Genomic DNA, 17,164 nt, shown 5'->3' on the forward strand with positions numbered 1-17,164 from the left:
ATTAAAACCAAGAATCACCTACCCAGGAAACTGAGTATAATACTTCATGGGAAAAAATGGTCATTCAACTAAATAGAGGATTTTCAAGCATTCTTGATGAAAAGACTAGAGCTGAATAGAAAATCTGACTTTCAAACACAGAAATCAAGAGAAGCATGAAAAGGTAAAGAGGAAAGAGAAATCATAAGGGACTTACTAAAGTTGAACTGTTTACATTCTTACATGAAAAAGATAATATTTGTAACTCTTGAAACTTCTCTCAGTATTTGAGTGGTTGGAGGGATTACACACATATAGGCAGAAGGCACAGGGTGAGTTGAATAGGAAGGGATGATATCTAAAAAAGTAAAATTAAGGTCTGAGAGAGGAATACATTGAGAGGAGAAAGGAAGAAATGGAATGGGGCAAATTATCTCATAAAAGAGGCAAGAAAAAGCTTTTTCAATGGAAGGGAAAAGGAGGGAAGTGAGAGGGAAAAAGTGAAGCTTACTCTCTTCACATTTGGCTTAAGGAGGGAATAACATGCACACTGAATTTGATATGAAAACCTATCTTACACTACAGGAAAGTAGGGGGAATGGAGATAAGTGGGATATGGAGGGATGGGAGAAGGAAGGGAAAATGGGAGGAGGGGGTAATTAGAAGTAAACACTTCTGGGGATGGACAAGGTCAAAAGAGAGAATAGAATAAATGGGGGGCAGGATAGGATAGAGAGAAATATAGTTAGTCTTTCACAACATGACTATCATGGAAGTCTTTTGCATAACTACACATGTATAACCTATATTGAATTGCTTGCCTTCTCAGTGGGGATGGGTGGGGAGGGAGGAAGGGAAGAGAAGTTGGAGCTCAAAGTTTTAAAAACAAATGTTAAAAATTGTTTTTATATGCAGCTGTGAAATAAGAAATACAGGTAATGAGATATAGAAATCTATCTTGCCCTACAAGAAAATAGAGGAGATGGGGATAAGGAAAGGGAGGGATGTGATAGAAGGGAGGGCAGATTGGGGGAAGGGGTAATCAGAGTGCATGGTGTCTTGGGGTGATGGGAGGGGAGAGATGGGGAAAAAATTTGGAACTCAAAATCTTGTGGAAATAAATGTTGAAAAATAAAAATAAATAAATAGATTTCAATAAACAAATTAATTAAAAGTTTCTCTTCTTAATTGATAGTGTTCCTGCAAAAGTTTGCTATGTAATCAGAGTTGTCTATTTTGTTCTTTATGAACTCTTACATACCTTGTTTGGTTTACAAAGCAATAGCCAGTTTTGAGAAAGAGAGATCTCTTGTGGTTTTCCTCTAAATTAGATTTTTTTAAGCATGAACTTTTATATATATGGCCCATATATATATTTTTTAAATCAGATACTTGAATAGGCTGTAAAGTGCAGGTCCAAAATCAGCTTGTGTCAAAATATTTTTCAGTTTTCCCAACAGTTCTCATCAAAAACAAAGTCTTTCTTAGTACCTTTTGTTCTTGGGTTATCAAACATGATTTTTTTTTTTTTGCTTCTATCTCTTGAATATCCAGGCTGTCCCATTGACCTAATTTTTCTATTTTAAACTGGTATTAAATAGTTTTGATGACTACTTATTTATAACATAAATGGTAGTCTGATAATATTGTGCACTGTTCTTTCCTAATTTTTCCTCATTCCCCTTGAGATTCAACATCTCTTTCCAATTAAAAAAACCTAATTACTATGAAGTAACTCTGGAAATCTGATTGGTGTAACATTAAATCTCTAAGTTAATTTTGCTAGTACTGTCATTTTATGATATTGGCACAGTCCAACTGTAAACACTAATTTTTCTCCACTTATTTAAACATTCTTTTATTCATATAAAGAAGGTTTTGTAATTATATTGTATGCATTTTCTAATTTTTTTGAATGAAACTTATGTTATTATCATTTCTTCCTTGAAGTGCTTGGAGAAAATCAGATAAATAATAACATATAACGGGATTGGTTGAAAGAATTATATACACCACTGGGCCTGTGTATGTCAGAGGTGATTCCAGCAATTGCTTCAAGAGAATTGGTTTTGGTAGAATGTTAAGGAGCTCACTTCAGCATTAGCAACAAGAGGGAAGGAGGTGAAACCAGAGGAAATGTGATACTTACTTTTGAGGTGAGTGTTTTTGTAACTACTCAATTACTAATTCTCTAGGTGAGTTTGCTCCCTTGAACCTACCTTAAGATGGAAGGTCTAGGTTACCAGAGAGAAACCATCCCCCCACTCAAACAGTTGCAGGATTCTAGAATTAACCCTTTTGAAGGGGAAAACACTCACCCTACTTGTCACTATAGCTCTTGGGTTGTCACTGACATATTTCCCATTAATACAACCAGCCAGTTACAATATGATACTCTAACTCAGTATATGATATTTTTACAACAAGAACAAGGAATTTACATGAAAATAGGGTAGAGAAATTGCATATATATATAAGTATATACAGAACAGGAATTCCCTATAGATATTGAGTTCCTCCAGATGTTCCTGTTTACAGGAGAATACTCTGTTGATTTGAATCAAACCCCAGAACATGGCAAGGCTTCCAAATGAGATACATAGTCACTCAAATGAGGAAAAACTAAGTTGATGATGAATGCTGATTCTTAAATTATGGTAAGTGAAGGGAAAGACCTGAGCAGCAGGAAAAGGTGTGACAAGAAGAGAAAAAACCTTTCAAAGGAGATGGCACTTGAAAAAAAACCCCAGAGATTCTATGATGTTGAGTGAGGTATCATGGGGGATGGTCAGAGCAAAGAGTCAGAGATAAGAGATGGAAGAAGTTATGTGGGAAGATAGCCAGTAGGTCAATATGTTGAATGAAAGAATAGTTATAGGATGATAATGTTTATGTGTATTCGTCCTTCATTGCCAAAGAAGACTATGGCATCAGAGAAATAACGACATGATTTGCACTTGATTTTGTTTTGAGTGAGGGAGGGCTGTGCAGGTCGCCAGCCTCACTTCTCCTCCAGAGCCATCTAAATCCAGTGACCAGACATTTCTCAGGAGGCCTAGAGATGACCCAGGATGAGGCAATTGGGGTTAAGTGACTTGCCCAAGGTCACACAACAAGTGAGTGTCAAGTGTCTGAGGTGAGATTTGAACTCAGATCCTTCTGACTCCTGCACTGGTGCTCTATCCACTGCACCACCTAGCTGTCCCTAATGCTTATGTAGAGTGGAGAGGAAGGGAAAAGAAATATTGTGAATAACTTTAAAAAGCAAACAAAAGAATTTCTAGTTGATACTAGAGGTAATAGGGAATCAGTGGAATTTATTGAGTGGTAGGAGTTAGGGGGGTAGGTGACATGATTAGATGTGAGCTTCAGAAAAATAACTTTGACAGTTTTGTGAAAGATGTTTTAGAAAGGGCAGAGACTTTAGGCAGAAAGAACAAATAAAAAGCTATTATAGTGGTTCAAGTGAGAGCTCATGAGGTTCTAGCCCAGGGTAGTGGCTGTGCAAGTACAGAGAAGGGTATCTACATGCGAGATGTTAGGAATTCAAAAGAACGAGAATTAGCAATGATTGAATATATATTGTAAGGGTAAGGTCTTGAGAATGACCACAAGATCCAGGCACCAAGTACAGCTAGTTTTCTCAGGGGGTTTGGCTGAGAAAGGAGGAGAAATAGAGGATGACAAGCCAGCAAAGATGATACCTTCTAGTGGTAAATAGACAGAGATACCTATCTATGTCTATGTATTTTATGAATAATGCTGGCTTACTCAACTTAATCATTTCCCAAGATCTATTCCTCCCAAACACCACAGCTATACACAGATACCCTTGATCTTGCCATCATCTGCTGGTGTTCAGTGTCCATGATCATAAACTCTGAAATTCCTTTACCTTATTATTAAGCGTGTCATTCTTCTTCTCCCTCTACCTTGCAATCCCATATGCTGTTCTTCATCCTCACCTTTAATTTCCTTTTTTTCCCAGGCTATTACTCATGCTTTGACTACACAATCTTTTTTTCACTGTGACCTCTTGGTAAGCCATATCAATTCTGCACTGACCTCTTCTATAGAGTCCTTTACCCCTTTATTCTGTCAGAAATATTGCCCTGCTAAACTCTAGTTTTAGATTACTCCCATCATCTGCTGCTTTTCTTCCTACTCATGTGTTACTGAATGAAGCTGGAGAAAATTACAAAACTGTCCTGTGCCCACTAAAAGTTTATGTTACATAATTCAACTGTTGTTCAGTTATGTCTGACTCTCCGTGATCCCATTTGGGGTTTCCTTAGCAAAGATACTTGAGTGGCTTGTCATTTCCTTTCACAATTTGTTTTACAGAAGAGGAAACAGAGGAAAATAGGATTAAGTGACTTGCCCAGGGTCACAAAGCTAATAAGTGTCTGAAGTCAGATCTGAACTCAGAAAAATGAGTTTTCCTGATTCCAGGTCTGGTATTCTGTCCACTGCACAACCTAGCTACTCTTTATAATTTGTAATAGGTCTTTACTGTGGCAAAGCAATCCTTTTATAGCTCCTTAATGGATTCACCATCCCACTTATCAAAGTTTCATTTGCAAACTTTTTCTTCCTTCTTCAAATCTCCCATAGTACCACACCCCCCTCTCATTCTCTCAGCTGAGAAACTTGTTGAAAAAAATGAGGCCATTTGCAGAGATTTTCATTGATTCTCTTTCTTCAACATCTCCTTGTCTACTGGCTACTTTCTTACTACCTATAAACATGCCTATGTCACCCCATTCTCAAAAAATTCCAATTTAATTGATAGATTTCTGCTATTAGCCTGATCTCCCTTTTACATCTACATTCCATGAGAAGGCCTTCTAAAATAGGTGCCTCCACTTTCTTTCGTCTCACTCTTCTTAACTCTTTAGTGGTTTGGTAAAAGAATAAACAAATTGCAGTTTTGTTGTCTTTATTATATTGACTCAGCATGGGCAATTAATATTTCTCCAGTTATTTAGATGTCTTTATTTGTGTGAAGGGTGTTTTATAATTGTGTTCATAAAGTTCCTGTGTGTGGCTTGGCAGGTAGGCTCCCAAGTATTTCATACTGTCTATAGTTATTTCAAATGGAATTTCTCTTTCTATATCTTCTTGCTCAGCTTTGTTCATTTTACAGAAATATTGATGATTTTGCATTTACTTTATATCTTGCAACTTTGGTGGGGTCCTTAACCCTGCTTCCAATTTCTTTGCTCAACTGAAACTGCCCTCATCAACATTGCTAATGATCTTAATTCCCAAATATGATGGTTTTTCTCAATCTTTAACTTGAAGTCCTCTACAGACTTTGATACTTTTATCATCTCCATGATACTCTCCTCTTTCCAGGTTTCTTTGACATTCTTCTTTCCTGGTTCTCCTTTTACCTGTCTGACTGCTTCTTCTCTGTCTCCTTTTCTAGATATTCATCCACACTATGCCTGCTAACCAGAAGAATCCCTCAAGGCTTTAACCTGGGCCTTATCATCTTCCTCTATACGATCACACTTGGTGATGTCAACAGCTGCCACAATTTCATTTGTTCTCTCTATACAGATGACTCTCAGACATATTTGGTCAGCCCTAATATCTCTCCTAACTTCCAAATTTGCACTTTATCTGCCTATTAGACATCTCACACAGGATGTTTTAGAGACATCTTAAACTCAACATGTCTACAACTAAATTAATTATTTTTCCCCCAAAACCTTATTTGCATGTTGTGTTCTGCATTATCATGTGAGCTATTTGAGAGCAGGGAATTTTTTTTCATTTTGTCTTTCTTTTTATCCTCAGCACTTAGTCTAGTGCCTGGTACTTGAGAGGCATTTTATAAATGCTCATCAACTGACTGTGTTTGTAGGCACCAGGGAAGGAATGAGTAGAAAGGAAGATATTGAAGATTAGAGAGAGAATAATTGTGGGGTAATCTACCAGAGAAGATGGGAAAGGTTGGTCCTCTTTGAGAATGAAGGATTACCACTGCATCATCACCACCACCAGCAACAACAGGAACTGACCTTGGTGAGAAGAGTTACCTCTTTACTGTGTGTGTGTGTTTGTCCTTCTTGCTGAAGAAGACCATGCCATCAGAGAAAGGATGACATGACTTTCACTTGACTTTGTTTTGAGTGAGGGAGGGCTGTGCAGGTCACCAGCCTCACTTCTCCTCCAGAGTCATCTGAATCCAGTGACCAGATAGTCATCAGGAGGACTAGAGATGACCCAGGATGAGGCAATTGGGGTTAAATGACTTGCCCAAGGTCACACAGCTAGTGAGTGTCAAGTGTCTGAGGTGAGATTTGAACTCAGGTCCTCCTGACTCCTACACTGGTGCTCTATCCACTGCACTGCCTAGATGCCCCCAACCTCTTTACTACAGACTGGAATAAAACAGAAAACAGGGAGAAATAGAGTCAAGAGTATGGGATATGAGGAGACATGGAGAAAGTGGGAGTTTGTGGCAAATGCCTTCTATTGTACTCGATCATATTTAGCTTGCACAAGATCATATATTATGGCAAGACCTAAAAAAGCTTATGTTCTACTGGTACAATCTCTGAGGATGCAGAGCTACTGGTACATAATGAGATATCTGAGTAGGACTTTAGTTGTTTATTCAAATTTCACCTGTTTATATGGGCACATTTTTTTCTAACCTATTAAGACCTTTAAAAAAATTCTTTCATTTAATATGTTACTTATCCATTCCAAGTTTGTATCTCCTACAAATCTGATACACATGTATATGCTGTTGCCAAAGGGCAGGGAAGTAGTTTCTATTTGACCAAATGATTCCCTTCACCTTCCCCACCCTCCATCCCTGCTTTCTCTAATTACATCAGATAAATACTTCTCTGCTCTGGGCTGGGGAGCAAATTGCTCATACAGCAGTTGAATTGGAGAGCACCAAGTATCATGCCACTAGAAACTCTTATCTGGGTAAATATAAATTCATTAGTCAACACTCTTTGCATGTAGATACTAAATTAGCAAAAAAAAATTGTTTAATATTTGTTCACAAAGATAACATGATAGACTTTATTAAATCCCCTTTTGAAATTCAAACATGCTATATTGCTGATACATGTATTTTGGCATTGTTCAGTCATTTTTCAATTGCATCTGACTCTTCATGACCTCATTTAGAATTTTCTTGACACAGATACTGGAGTGGTTTGCCATTTCCTTCTCCAGTTCATTTTACAGAGGAGGAAACTGAGGCAAACAGGATTAAGTGACTAACCCAGAGTTACATAGGTAGGATGTGTCTGAGGCCATAAAGATGAATTCCTAACTCCAGGCGTAGCACTCCCATCCACTGCACCACCTAGCTGCCCCTATGAATTTAGCAATCCTACCTAAAAAAGCAAATGAGTTTCCTTTAGCATTACTTACTGCTAAATGAACTGGCCCTAAATAATTTTAAGATTTACAAAATTATCAAATTTGTTACAAAATTTTATCATAGATTGACATCATACTCTTCAGTTTACAATTTTTAGAATCTATCTTTTACCTCTTTAAAAAAATCTGATTACTTGCTTCTCTGTGATCTTTTGATGCTTCTCTAATTATTGAAAAGTTTTCAAAGATTTCCTTTAGGGGCTCTACAAACAAATGTGCACATTCTTTCATGATCTGTTGTGTAAGTCATTAGGGGGTCGACCTCATTACAACCGCAAAGCGTTTTCACTATCTTTTCCCTTTTCTTGGGTTCATTCCCAGTCTTACCTCTATCATCGCTAACAATATATCTTCTTCCCAGTTGTTCTATCCCTTTCTTGTTACTGTTCCAAATATAGCTAAAAATGTCCTTTTTGTTCTGACATTTCTGTAGACTTTAGTATAACCTGTGCTTAAAGCTCATTGATACTTTCCCTACAGGTCTCTGCTGCTCTTTCAGTAAAAAAAAAAAAAAAAATGCCATCCTTGAGCATATTTTTCACCTTTTAGATGTTTAAAAACTCAATTCCATCATCCTGTACAGTCAAACTGTTTCCTTCAAATACCTCCTCCTTTTCCCCTCATTGAGATAATTAATGACTGCAAAAATTTTAGCTTTAGCTAAAGCTTTAGCTCCATTCATCTTGAGTGGAATCCTCCTCGAGTCTCATTTGATCTTATTCATCTTTCTTTTGAAATCTTTAACGTTTATTCTTTGAAATCTAGGGTGTAAGTCTGATTGTTGCATGTATGTGTGTGTGTTTACATAGCTATTATTAATTCTGAAATAGCTTGGACACGCTTTCCAATGTTGTTGTCACAGTATAAATTGTTCTGATTCCGCTCACTTTGCTCTGAATTAGTTCATACAAGTATGCATATGTTTGTCTAAAACAATCTCTTTAGCAATTTCTTATGTCAGCAATATTCTGTTACACTCATATAGTGAAATTTATTCATCCATTCCCAGTTGAAGTGTACCCCTTAGTTTCAAGTGGGTTTGTTTTTTTGCCACCACAAAGAGCTGTTATAAATATGTTTTGTACATGTGGGTTCTTTTCCATGTGTTTGCACAGTATAGTAAAACTGGAAGACAGTTCCAACTTGGTTTACAGATTTTCTGGATGAATTAACAGCTCTACCAATAATGCATGTTTTTCCACAGCCCCTCTAACATTTGTCTTTTTCCTTTTTTTTTTTTTTAATCTACTTTGTCCATCGGATAGGTGTGAGGTAAAACATCAGAGTTGCGTGTCTAATCATTAGATTTGGAGCATTTTTTTTCTTAAGGCTATTTGTATCTTGGATTTCTTCCCTGGAGAACTGCCTTTTCATATTCTTTGGTCATTTACCAACAATACCAATTTAAAAGTAAGTTGTCAGTCATTCTTGTAAATTTGAATTAAGTACTTAACAATTTTAGAAATGTAACCTTAAACACAATTTTTTTTGTTTCCCTTCTGATTTCTAATTGTATTGGTTTTGTTTATGCTAAAACTGTTTAATTTTAAGTAGTTAATATGTCCATTTTATCTTCTATGATCCTCTCTACCTTATGTTTCATTATGAACTTTTCAAAGATATAAAAGGAAATTGTCCTTTTCTCCTTTCATTTGTTTTTTTGTATCTGTCCATTTGGAACTAGTTCTATTATATGGTATGAAGTATTGGGTCTAAAGCCCCATTGCTTTCCAAATTTCCTAGCAGTTTTTGATAAATAGTGAGTCTTTATACAACCAAGTGAGTCTTTGCTTCCCTTTCCACCAGCTAGAAAAACAAACCTATTCTTTGAAATCACCTATTTAAGGTGGAGCCAAGATGGCAGAGTACAAAGAGGCATATACTATAGCGCATCCCCCACAGCCCACAAAATACCTATAAAAAATGACTTGAAACAAATTCTAGAGCAGCAGAAGCCACAGAATGACAGAGTGAAAGAGATTTCCAGCCAAAGGTAACCTGGAAGGCTGACAGAAAAAGTCTATCCCATGGAACGCTGAGCAGAGCGGAGCCCAGCCCTGGCCAGGCTGCACAGTGAGGAACAGGATCAGAATAGGCCTCAGGGGCAGAATCACCAGGAGGCAGGGTCCCAAATCTCTCAACCCACAGGACTAAGAATGCTTCAAAGCTCAGTGTGGGAGAGCTTTCCCAGCTGGGCAAGAGGGGAGTGGGGTTCCCCCAGCACTGGACCCAGGTGGTGGCAGAGGCAGCAGCAGCAGTGGCTATGGTGGCTGCTTCTGCAGCCTGGGTCCATTGTCCCAGTGGCTCAGCTTAAAGCCTCTGGGGGAAGTGAGCAGGGGATGTGAACCTCAGCCCTGAGTGGTGGCCCTGCCCCCACCCAAAGCCCCTGGGGAAATTGAGCAGCTGATCTGAATCTCAGCCCTGAGCAGGATTCTGGGGGGAGAAGGAGCACTAGGATCCTCCTCTTGACAAAGGATTCAGATGTCAAGTAACTGGCTGGGAAAATGCCCAAAAAAGGGAAAAAAATAAGACCATAGAAGGTTACTTTCTTGGTGAACAGTTATCTCCTTCCATCCTTTTTGATGAGGAAGAACAATGTGTACTGTCAGAGGAAGTCAAGGTTTCTGCCTCCAATACCTCCAAAATGAATATGAAATGGGCTCAGGCCAAAGAAGAACTTGAAAAGCAAGTTAGCAGCTTGCTAAAGGAGAACCAAAAAAATGCTGAGGAAAATAACACCTTTAAAAATTGGCTAACTCAATTGGAAAAAGAGGTCCAAAAAGCCAACGAAGAGAAGGAGGCTTTAAAAAGCAGAATTAGCCAAATGGAAAAGAAGGTTCAAAAGCTCACTGAACAAAATTATTCTTTAAAAATGAGAGTGGAGTTCAAGGAAGCTAATGACTATATGATAAACTAAGAAGTTACAAAACAAAGCCAAAAGACTGAAAAAATAGAAAATAATGTGAAACATCTCATTGGAAAAACAACTGACCTGGAAAATAGATCCAGGAAAGACAATTTAAAAACTGTGGTCCTATCTGAAAGCCATGATAAAAAAAAAGCCTAGACATTATCTTTCATGAAATTATCAAGGAAAACTGCCCTGATATTCTAGAACCAGAGGGCAAAATAAATATTGAAAAAATTCACCAATCACCTCCTTAAAGAGATCCAAAAAGAGAAATTCCTAGGAATATTGTTGCCAAATTTCAGAACTCCTAGGTCAAGAAGAAAATATTGTAAGCAGCTAGAAAGAAACAATTCGAGTATTGTGGAAATACAATTAGAATAACACAGGATCTGGCATCTTCTACATTAAGGGATCAAAAGGCTTAGAATAGGATATTCCAGAAATCAAAGGAATTGGGATTAAAACCAAGAATCACCTACCCAGCAACGCTGAGTATAATACTTCAAGGGAAAAAATGGTCATTCAATGATATAAAGGACTTTCAAGCATTCATGATGAAAAGACCAGAATTGAATACAAAATTTGACTTTCAAACACAAGAATCATGAGAAGATGAAAAGGTAAACAGGAAAGACAAATCATAAAGGACTTTCTAAAGATGAACTGTTTACATTCCTACATGGAAAGATAATATTTGTAACTCTTGAGACTTTTCTCATATTTGGGTAGGTGGAGGAATTATACACACACACACACAGACACACACACAGAGTACAGGTTGAGTTGAATCAGAAGAGATGATATCCATAAAAAAATTAAATTAAATTAAAGGGTGAGAGAGGAAAATATTGGGAGGAGAAAGGGAGAAATGGAATGGGGCGGGTTATCACTCATAAAAGAGATAAGAAAAATCTTTTTCAATGGAGGAGAAAAGGGATAAGGTGAGAGGAGAAAAGTGAAGCTTACTCTCTTCACATATGGCTTAAGGAGGGAATAACATGCTCACTAAATTTGGTAATGAAAATCTATCTTTCACTACAGGAAAGTAGGGGAGAGAGGGACAAGTGGGGTGAGGGGGATGATAGAAGGAAGGGCAAATGGGAGAAGGGAGTCACTAGAAGTAAACACTTTTGGGAAGGGACAAGGTCAAATGAGGGAATAGAAATAAAGAGGGAGACAGGGTAGGATGGAGGACAATATAGTTAGTCTTACACAACATGACTATTATGGAAGTCTTTTGCAAAATGACACACATATAGCCTGTTTTGAATTGCTTGCCTTCTCAGTGAGGATGTGTGGGGAGGGAAGAAGGGAGAGAAGTTGGAATTCAAAGTATTAGAAATGAATGTTGAGAATTGTTATTGCATGTAACTGGGAAAAAAGAAATATAGTAATGAGGTATAGAAATTTATCTTGTCCTACAACAAAAGAGAGAAGATGGGGATAAGGGAAGAGTGGGGTGTGATAGAAGGGAGGGCACATTGAGGGAAGGGGTAATCAGAATGCAAGGTGTTATGGGGTGGGGGTAGGGGAGAGATGAGGAGAAAAATTGGAACCCAAAATTTTGTGGAAATGAATATCAAAATCTAAAAATAAATAAATAAAACTATTAAAAAAAAGAAATCATCTATTTAAATAGTTATTCCCTTCCCATAACCACTTTTTCAGAGCTAGGAACTTTAAATTGGAAAAGAGGTGACAGTGTCACCTGAACCTCAGTACTTCATTGACATTAGAAAACTTTCAAGAATGTTTCTGGCTGAATCTTTCAACTTCACATGAATCTACAAAGCAGACAGAGGTCAATGAATTTATCAGGTTTTGGTAGAGTACTCATTATTCCTCAAAAAAAGAGTCTAGGAAGGCAATACATCCCATTACCCAAGTCACACATACAGAATTTCATCTGTACCCTCAGTGAAGAGTCACCAATGATTTTTATTCCTTTTTCAAACCATCTTATATGTCTGGAATGGACTCCCCTCAACTCTGTCTGCTTAAAATTCCTCTCTACCTTCAAGAGCTAGATTAGTGGCACTTCCTCCGTGAAGCCCTCTCTCATTTACATAGTCTGAATTGATCTCTCCTCAAATTTTTTAAAGCTCTTTGCTTGGGATTATCCTCTGTACTTTTAACATTGTACCTTTTTAATTGTCATTTGTGTACAAATCTAATTCTCCTCATTAGACTGTTAGCTTCTTGAGAGCAAGAGATTATGTCTCATTTCATTTTTTTTCTTCTCAGGGCCTGCAGCACAGACTTAAATGTAGTAATACATATTTAATTTTATGTAGGGTCTTAGGAATTACGAAACATTTTCCTACTCTGCCATATAGAGAGTCAAAATTTCATCATCCTTATATTAGAAATGAGAAAAGTGAGGCTGAGATAGACTAAATGATTGCCCTCCTCTCCCCAAAATACACAGTAGATGGTAGAGCTAAGACTCAAACTCAGTCATTTTCATTCATATGACCACTGATTAGGAATGGAAGGCAATTTAGTGGTTATCTGTTCCAATTAATTAATTTTTGAAATAATGAAGTGGAGCCCAGAGAACTTAAGTGACCTGGTAGTAAGTAATGACAGTTAATGAGGAGTGGAGCTGGGACTTGAGTACTGTTACCCCTGAGTATCATGCTCTTTCCAAAAGATGACACTGTCTTAAAAACATTTATTAAACTAAATTGCATCATCTCCTCTTGGAGACAGTAAAAGGATGTATTTTTTGCCTACTAATGTCTAGAAATCTTCCCTAAAGTTTTATGGACCATGAGATACTTCCTCCTCAAAACCTCTGGAGTCAACTTTCCTGAGAAGGGTCTCACACCTATTATTTGAGTAGACAAATGATATGTTTTCTCCTGTTCTCTTCTGTGATACATTCTTATGCTCCCTGACCTCAAGATTGGTGTTGATTCTCCTTTACCTCTTTGAAATGTTTTTTAAAATCCTTTTTTGACCTTTTTCTTAGATAATCTCCCAATACAATTATAAGATCCTATTAAGACTAAATAATTAAACTGTTCATTTCATCACACCTACTCCAAATCAAAGCATTTGTGCTAATACTATTATTATGACGATGAAGCTAAGTATGTCTATCCCTGCACATTAGAAATTACATAGCAGGTATGGAAAAGTCACAGATGAAATGACTGCCCATCTCATAGCTGGAGAGTAACTTGATTAACACAATATAAGATTGGCATCTAGACCCTAATTCAGATTTACCCTATCTCCACAGAAGCTTAGATTAGAGAATACTTAACAACCAAATGAACATTTCCCACCCCTCAAACAATAACATTAATATGGTTCCAAACTTTCTCCTGCAAAATCTCACGAAAGATAAAATGCCAAAGATAGAATTAATAATTAATTGCCTACAGTTTTCCAGTAAAGCTGAAATTGCAATAGCAAAACATAGTTTAAAGAAAAACTATGAAGAATAGACTTTTTAAAAAGTAACATAAAAAGATACAAGAAAAACCATCATTTGAACTTTTCTTATCTAGGTACGAAAGAATAGAGTGTCAGGAAAAAATACTTCCCAAATGGCTTACATTTAGTACGTGTTCAACATTGGTTTAATTATTGTCAACTGGACTCAACAATTTATGATGACAAAATAAAGTCTATGAATTTGCATATGTGCTGTTACTTGACTTCCCTCTTCCTATCCCTGTTCTCTCTCCTCCTCCTCCAAACAGTAACCTTCCTCTGTCTACCCTCAATCTCTCTCTCTTTCTCTCTCATTATGCAGCAGGTACACATTTCAGATTTAACAGGAGTCAAAAGGCCATCCTTATAACACAAAGGGGGAACATTTTTAGCAGACACATAATTGCCATATGCTACAGAATAGCACCTGAATTTTAACTTCAACACCAAATCTGAATTGTCATCCTCTAAGTGCTCCAATTCCCAGAAAAGAGCAATTTTCTCAAGATCCCTGAAGTTTCTACAGGAAGTTTAGGAGTAACTGAGCAAAAATCAGTCACTAATTGCCCACATATGAAGCTAGCAGGATCAAAAACAGTACCAGTTTGGCCCATCAGTAATGACAGTCTTTTGTAGAGCACCAAGTTCATAATCTGATTATGTGAAAAAAGTTCTCAGAATCAAGTAATGTCCTTATGGAAAGAATAAAAAACAAGCATAGGATTATATGATTTGGATCTGGAGGATCTTAGATCATTCAGTCCAGCCCCTTCATTTTGGAAACCAGGAAACTGAAGCTTAGAGCTGTTAACTATGCTTCAAATCCAGATCTCTGATGCCAGACCTAATAATCTTTTCATTAAATCTCATAATTTCACCTGACAGTAAAAAGATATATTTTGTATCCTTAACATTTATTTCAAGCTAGATCTGGCTTTGTTTGAGGACACTGTAATTCATTTTAATCAATCGGGAAATAAAATTATAGAATATTTGCCCTCGAGAAGCTTCTAAATCTAGCTGGGAATCAAATGTTTTTATCAGCCTAGTTACTAGAAATGAAGAGTAGCTAGTTGGTGAAGTGCTATACCTAGAATCAGGAAGACCTGAGTTCAAATGTTACCTCAGACACTTACTAGCTGTGTCATCCTGGTCAAATTAATTAAACCTGTTTGCCTCAGTTTGCTCATCTGTAAGATGAGCTGGAGGAGGAAATGGTAAACCGCTTCTGGGTCTTTGCAAAGAAAACTCCCAAAATGGGGTCATGAAGAGTCGGGTATGACTAAAACAACTAAACAATAACACTGATAATGAATCATAATTTCTGTAGAATTTTAAGGTTTCCACAATCCTTTCCTTACAACAAACCTGTGAGGTAGTATCATTTTCCCTGTTGTGGAAATGGGGAAATTGAGACCCAAAGAAGTAACTTTCCCATCATCACACAAAAGTACCTACTGTTATTTTGGATTGAGTGATTGATTTATTATGGTGGATTTCCATGTACATATGTTTTGTGTGTGTGTGTGTGTGTGTGTGTGTGTGTGTGTGTGTGTAAAACTTCTTGGCACATAATGCCCTAATAACTTCAGTCAAATGTTTTCTTTGAAAGAGGCATAATTTTTACTTTGTCAAACTGTCTGAAGTCTTGTACAGGGCTGACTCATTATTCTATTGGCATAGGGAACTTCCTAGATGAGGGACCTCTCTCTTCCAATGCAAGACATTAACTTCTCTGCAGTTTATGGTATTACGGAGTTGTCTAGAGCAGTGATGCAAAGCTCAGATAAAAATGGATCTTTGCTGGCTGTATATTGACTTAGAAAATGATGTATCAACATTATGTTCTATTGTATTTTTATTCATTTTGTTAAATGCTTGCTAATTACATTTTAATCTGGTTCCTTAGCACTAGGAGTACTATAGGTATTTGCTTGCCAAGAAGGTAAGAGATTTGCCCAGGATCACACAGCCTGTTTAGATGAGAGGCTGAACTTTAATCCAGGTCTTCCTGCCCCTTACACGTGATAATAAAACAGATATTTGGCATCACAGACTCTGAACAGGCACCAGATATAGGCAGCCAAAGGCACAATCTTAACTTGAGGGCGCTCTGGTTAGCTTTCATTGGCTGCCCTTATCAAGGTGTGGTATGACTCACAAGTCCAGCAGTTACGCACTAAAACTTGTCCTTTCCTTAGCAGGGATAGATTTTCTGGCCACCATACCTTTGTAGAGGGTGTTTTAACCTGGAGTACAAGAACATTTTTCTTAATATTTTGAAAACTTTTTCAATATAATTTGAAAATTGATTTCCTCTGCTATCCTATGTTTTGTTGTGCATTTGAAAACATTATTTCGAGAATGGCTTCACCAGACTGCTGAGATGGGGAGAGTGAGTTCCATGACACAGAAACTGTTAAGAACCTTGCCTCTAGATGGGAAGCAGAGAGCCAACAAGTAGCCCTAAAGAGCTAAAATAGAGGAAATGACAGCAGAGATCAGCCTAGCTATCCAATAACAACAATGTATCACCCAACGGAGAAGTAATGCCCAGTGCAGGAGTGATACCTAATACAGTGTGCTGTCTACTTGAGATGTGACACTTGGCCAAGAGCAACAGCCCTATGGCATCTAAGATGTGGTTTGCCCTGATCATAATGTTCCCTAGTTATATATTTCCCATATATATGTGCTTTAGCCACATGGATTCCTACTATATGCCACCTTCATGTATATTTCTTGGTTGCTCATATTCTCAATATATATTCTCTCTATGCACGTGTTATGGTCTCAAGTGTTTCTTATGTATGCCCTCTACTTATTTTCCCTAATTGTATGTATTCTCTGCATATGTGCCTTCTCCCTTTGATGGCATGTCAACCTTAGGGAGACGGTACACTATGTGTGAATGATGAGAAAATCTTTTGTCCTCATCACTTTATTTGCAATGATGTTTGTCTTTTGTTTGGAACCTGTGGCAGGCTGATCACATTGGTGGAGGCTCACTGTGGCACTTAAGGAAAACAAAGCATTACCATTCTACATTGAAGCTGCAGTATAGCCAGTTTAACTTCCACTTAGTTCCAAAAATCTGAGTTTCTCCATCCAGGATCATCACTTATTAAACAAAGTGTGGGTGGGTTGCATAACTCTCAGGGCTGTAGAAATTTCCTTCTGATCCGCTGCAGGTTGTTGACTTTCAATTGCTGTTGTAATGTCTCCTCTCAGTACCAGCATCCCACAAAGCCATTCTGCTCACTCAGCGGCTTGTATGCCGCAGCTGTTGTATTGCTTGGGGTTTGAAGCTAAACATTTACTCTCAAATATTTTCTTTGCTGGACACCAAATACCACACAACCCTCAGTCGCGTATGGACAGGAAATTCAGACCTTTTTCTTGATGAGAAATAAA

General features: G+C 37.5%; 1 protein-coding gene across 3 annotated transcripts in view; it reads right to left on the reverse strand.

Annotated features, from left to right (window-relative positions):
* PLD5 (phospholipase D family member 5) overlaps window positions 1-17,164 on the reverse strand; it is a 409,901-nt gene that overhangs the window by 207,556 nt on the left and 185,181 nt on the right. The window lies entirely within an intron of this gene.

This window comes from Notamacropus eugenii, chromosome 2, assembly GCF_028372415.1.
Source record: "Notamacropus eugenii isolate mMacEug1 chromosome 2, mMacEug1.pri_v2, whole genome shotgun sequence".
NCBI classification, from domain to species: domain Eukaryota; kingdom Metazoa; phylum Chordata; class Mammalia; order Diprotodontia; family Macropodidae; genus Notamacropus; species Notamacropus eugenii.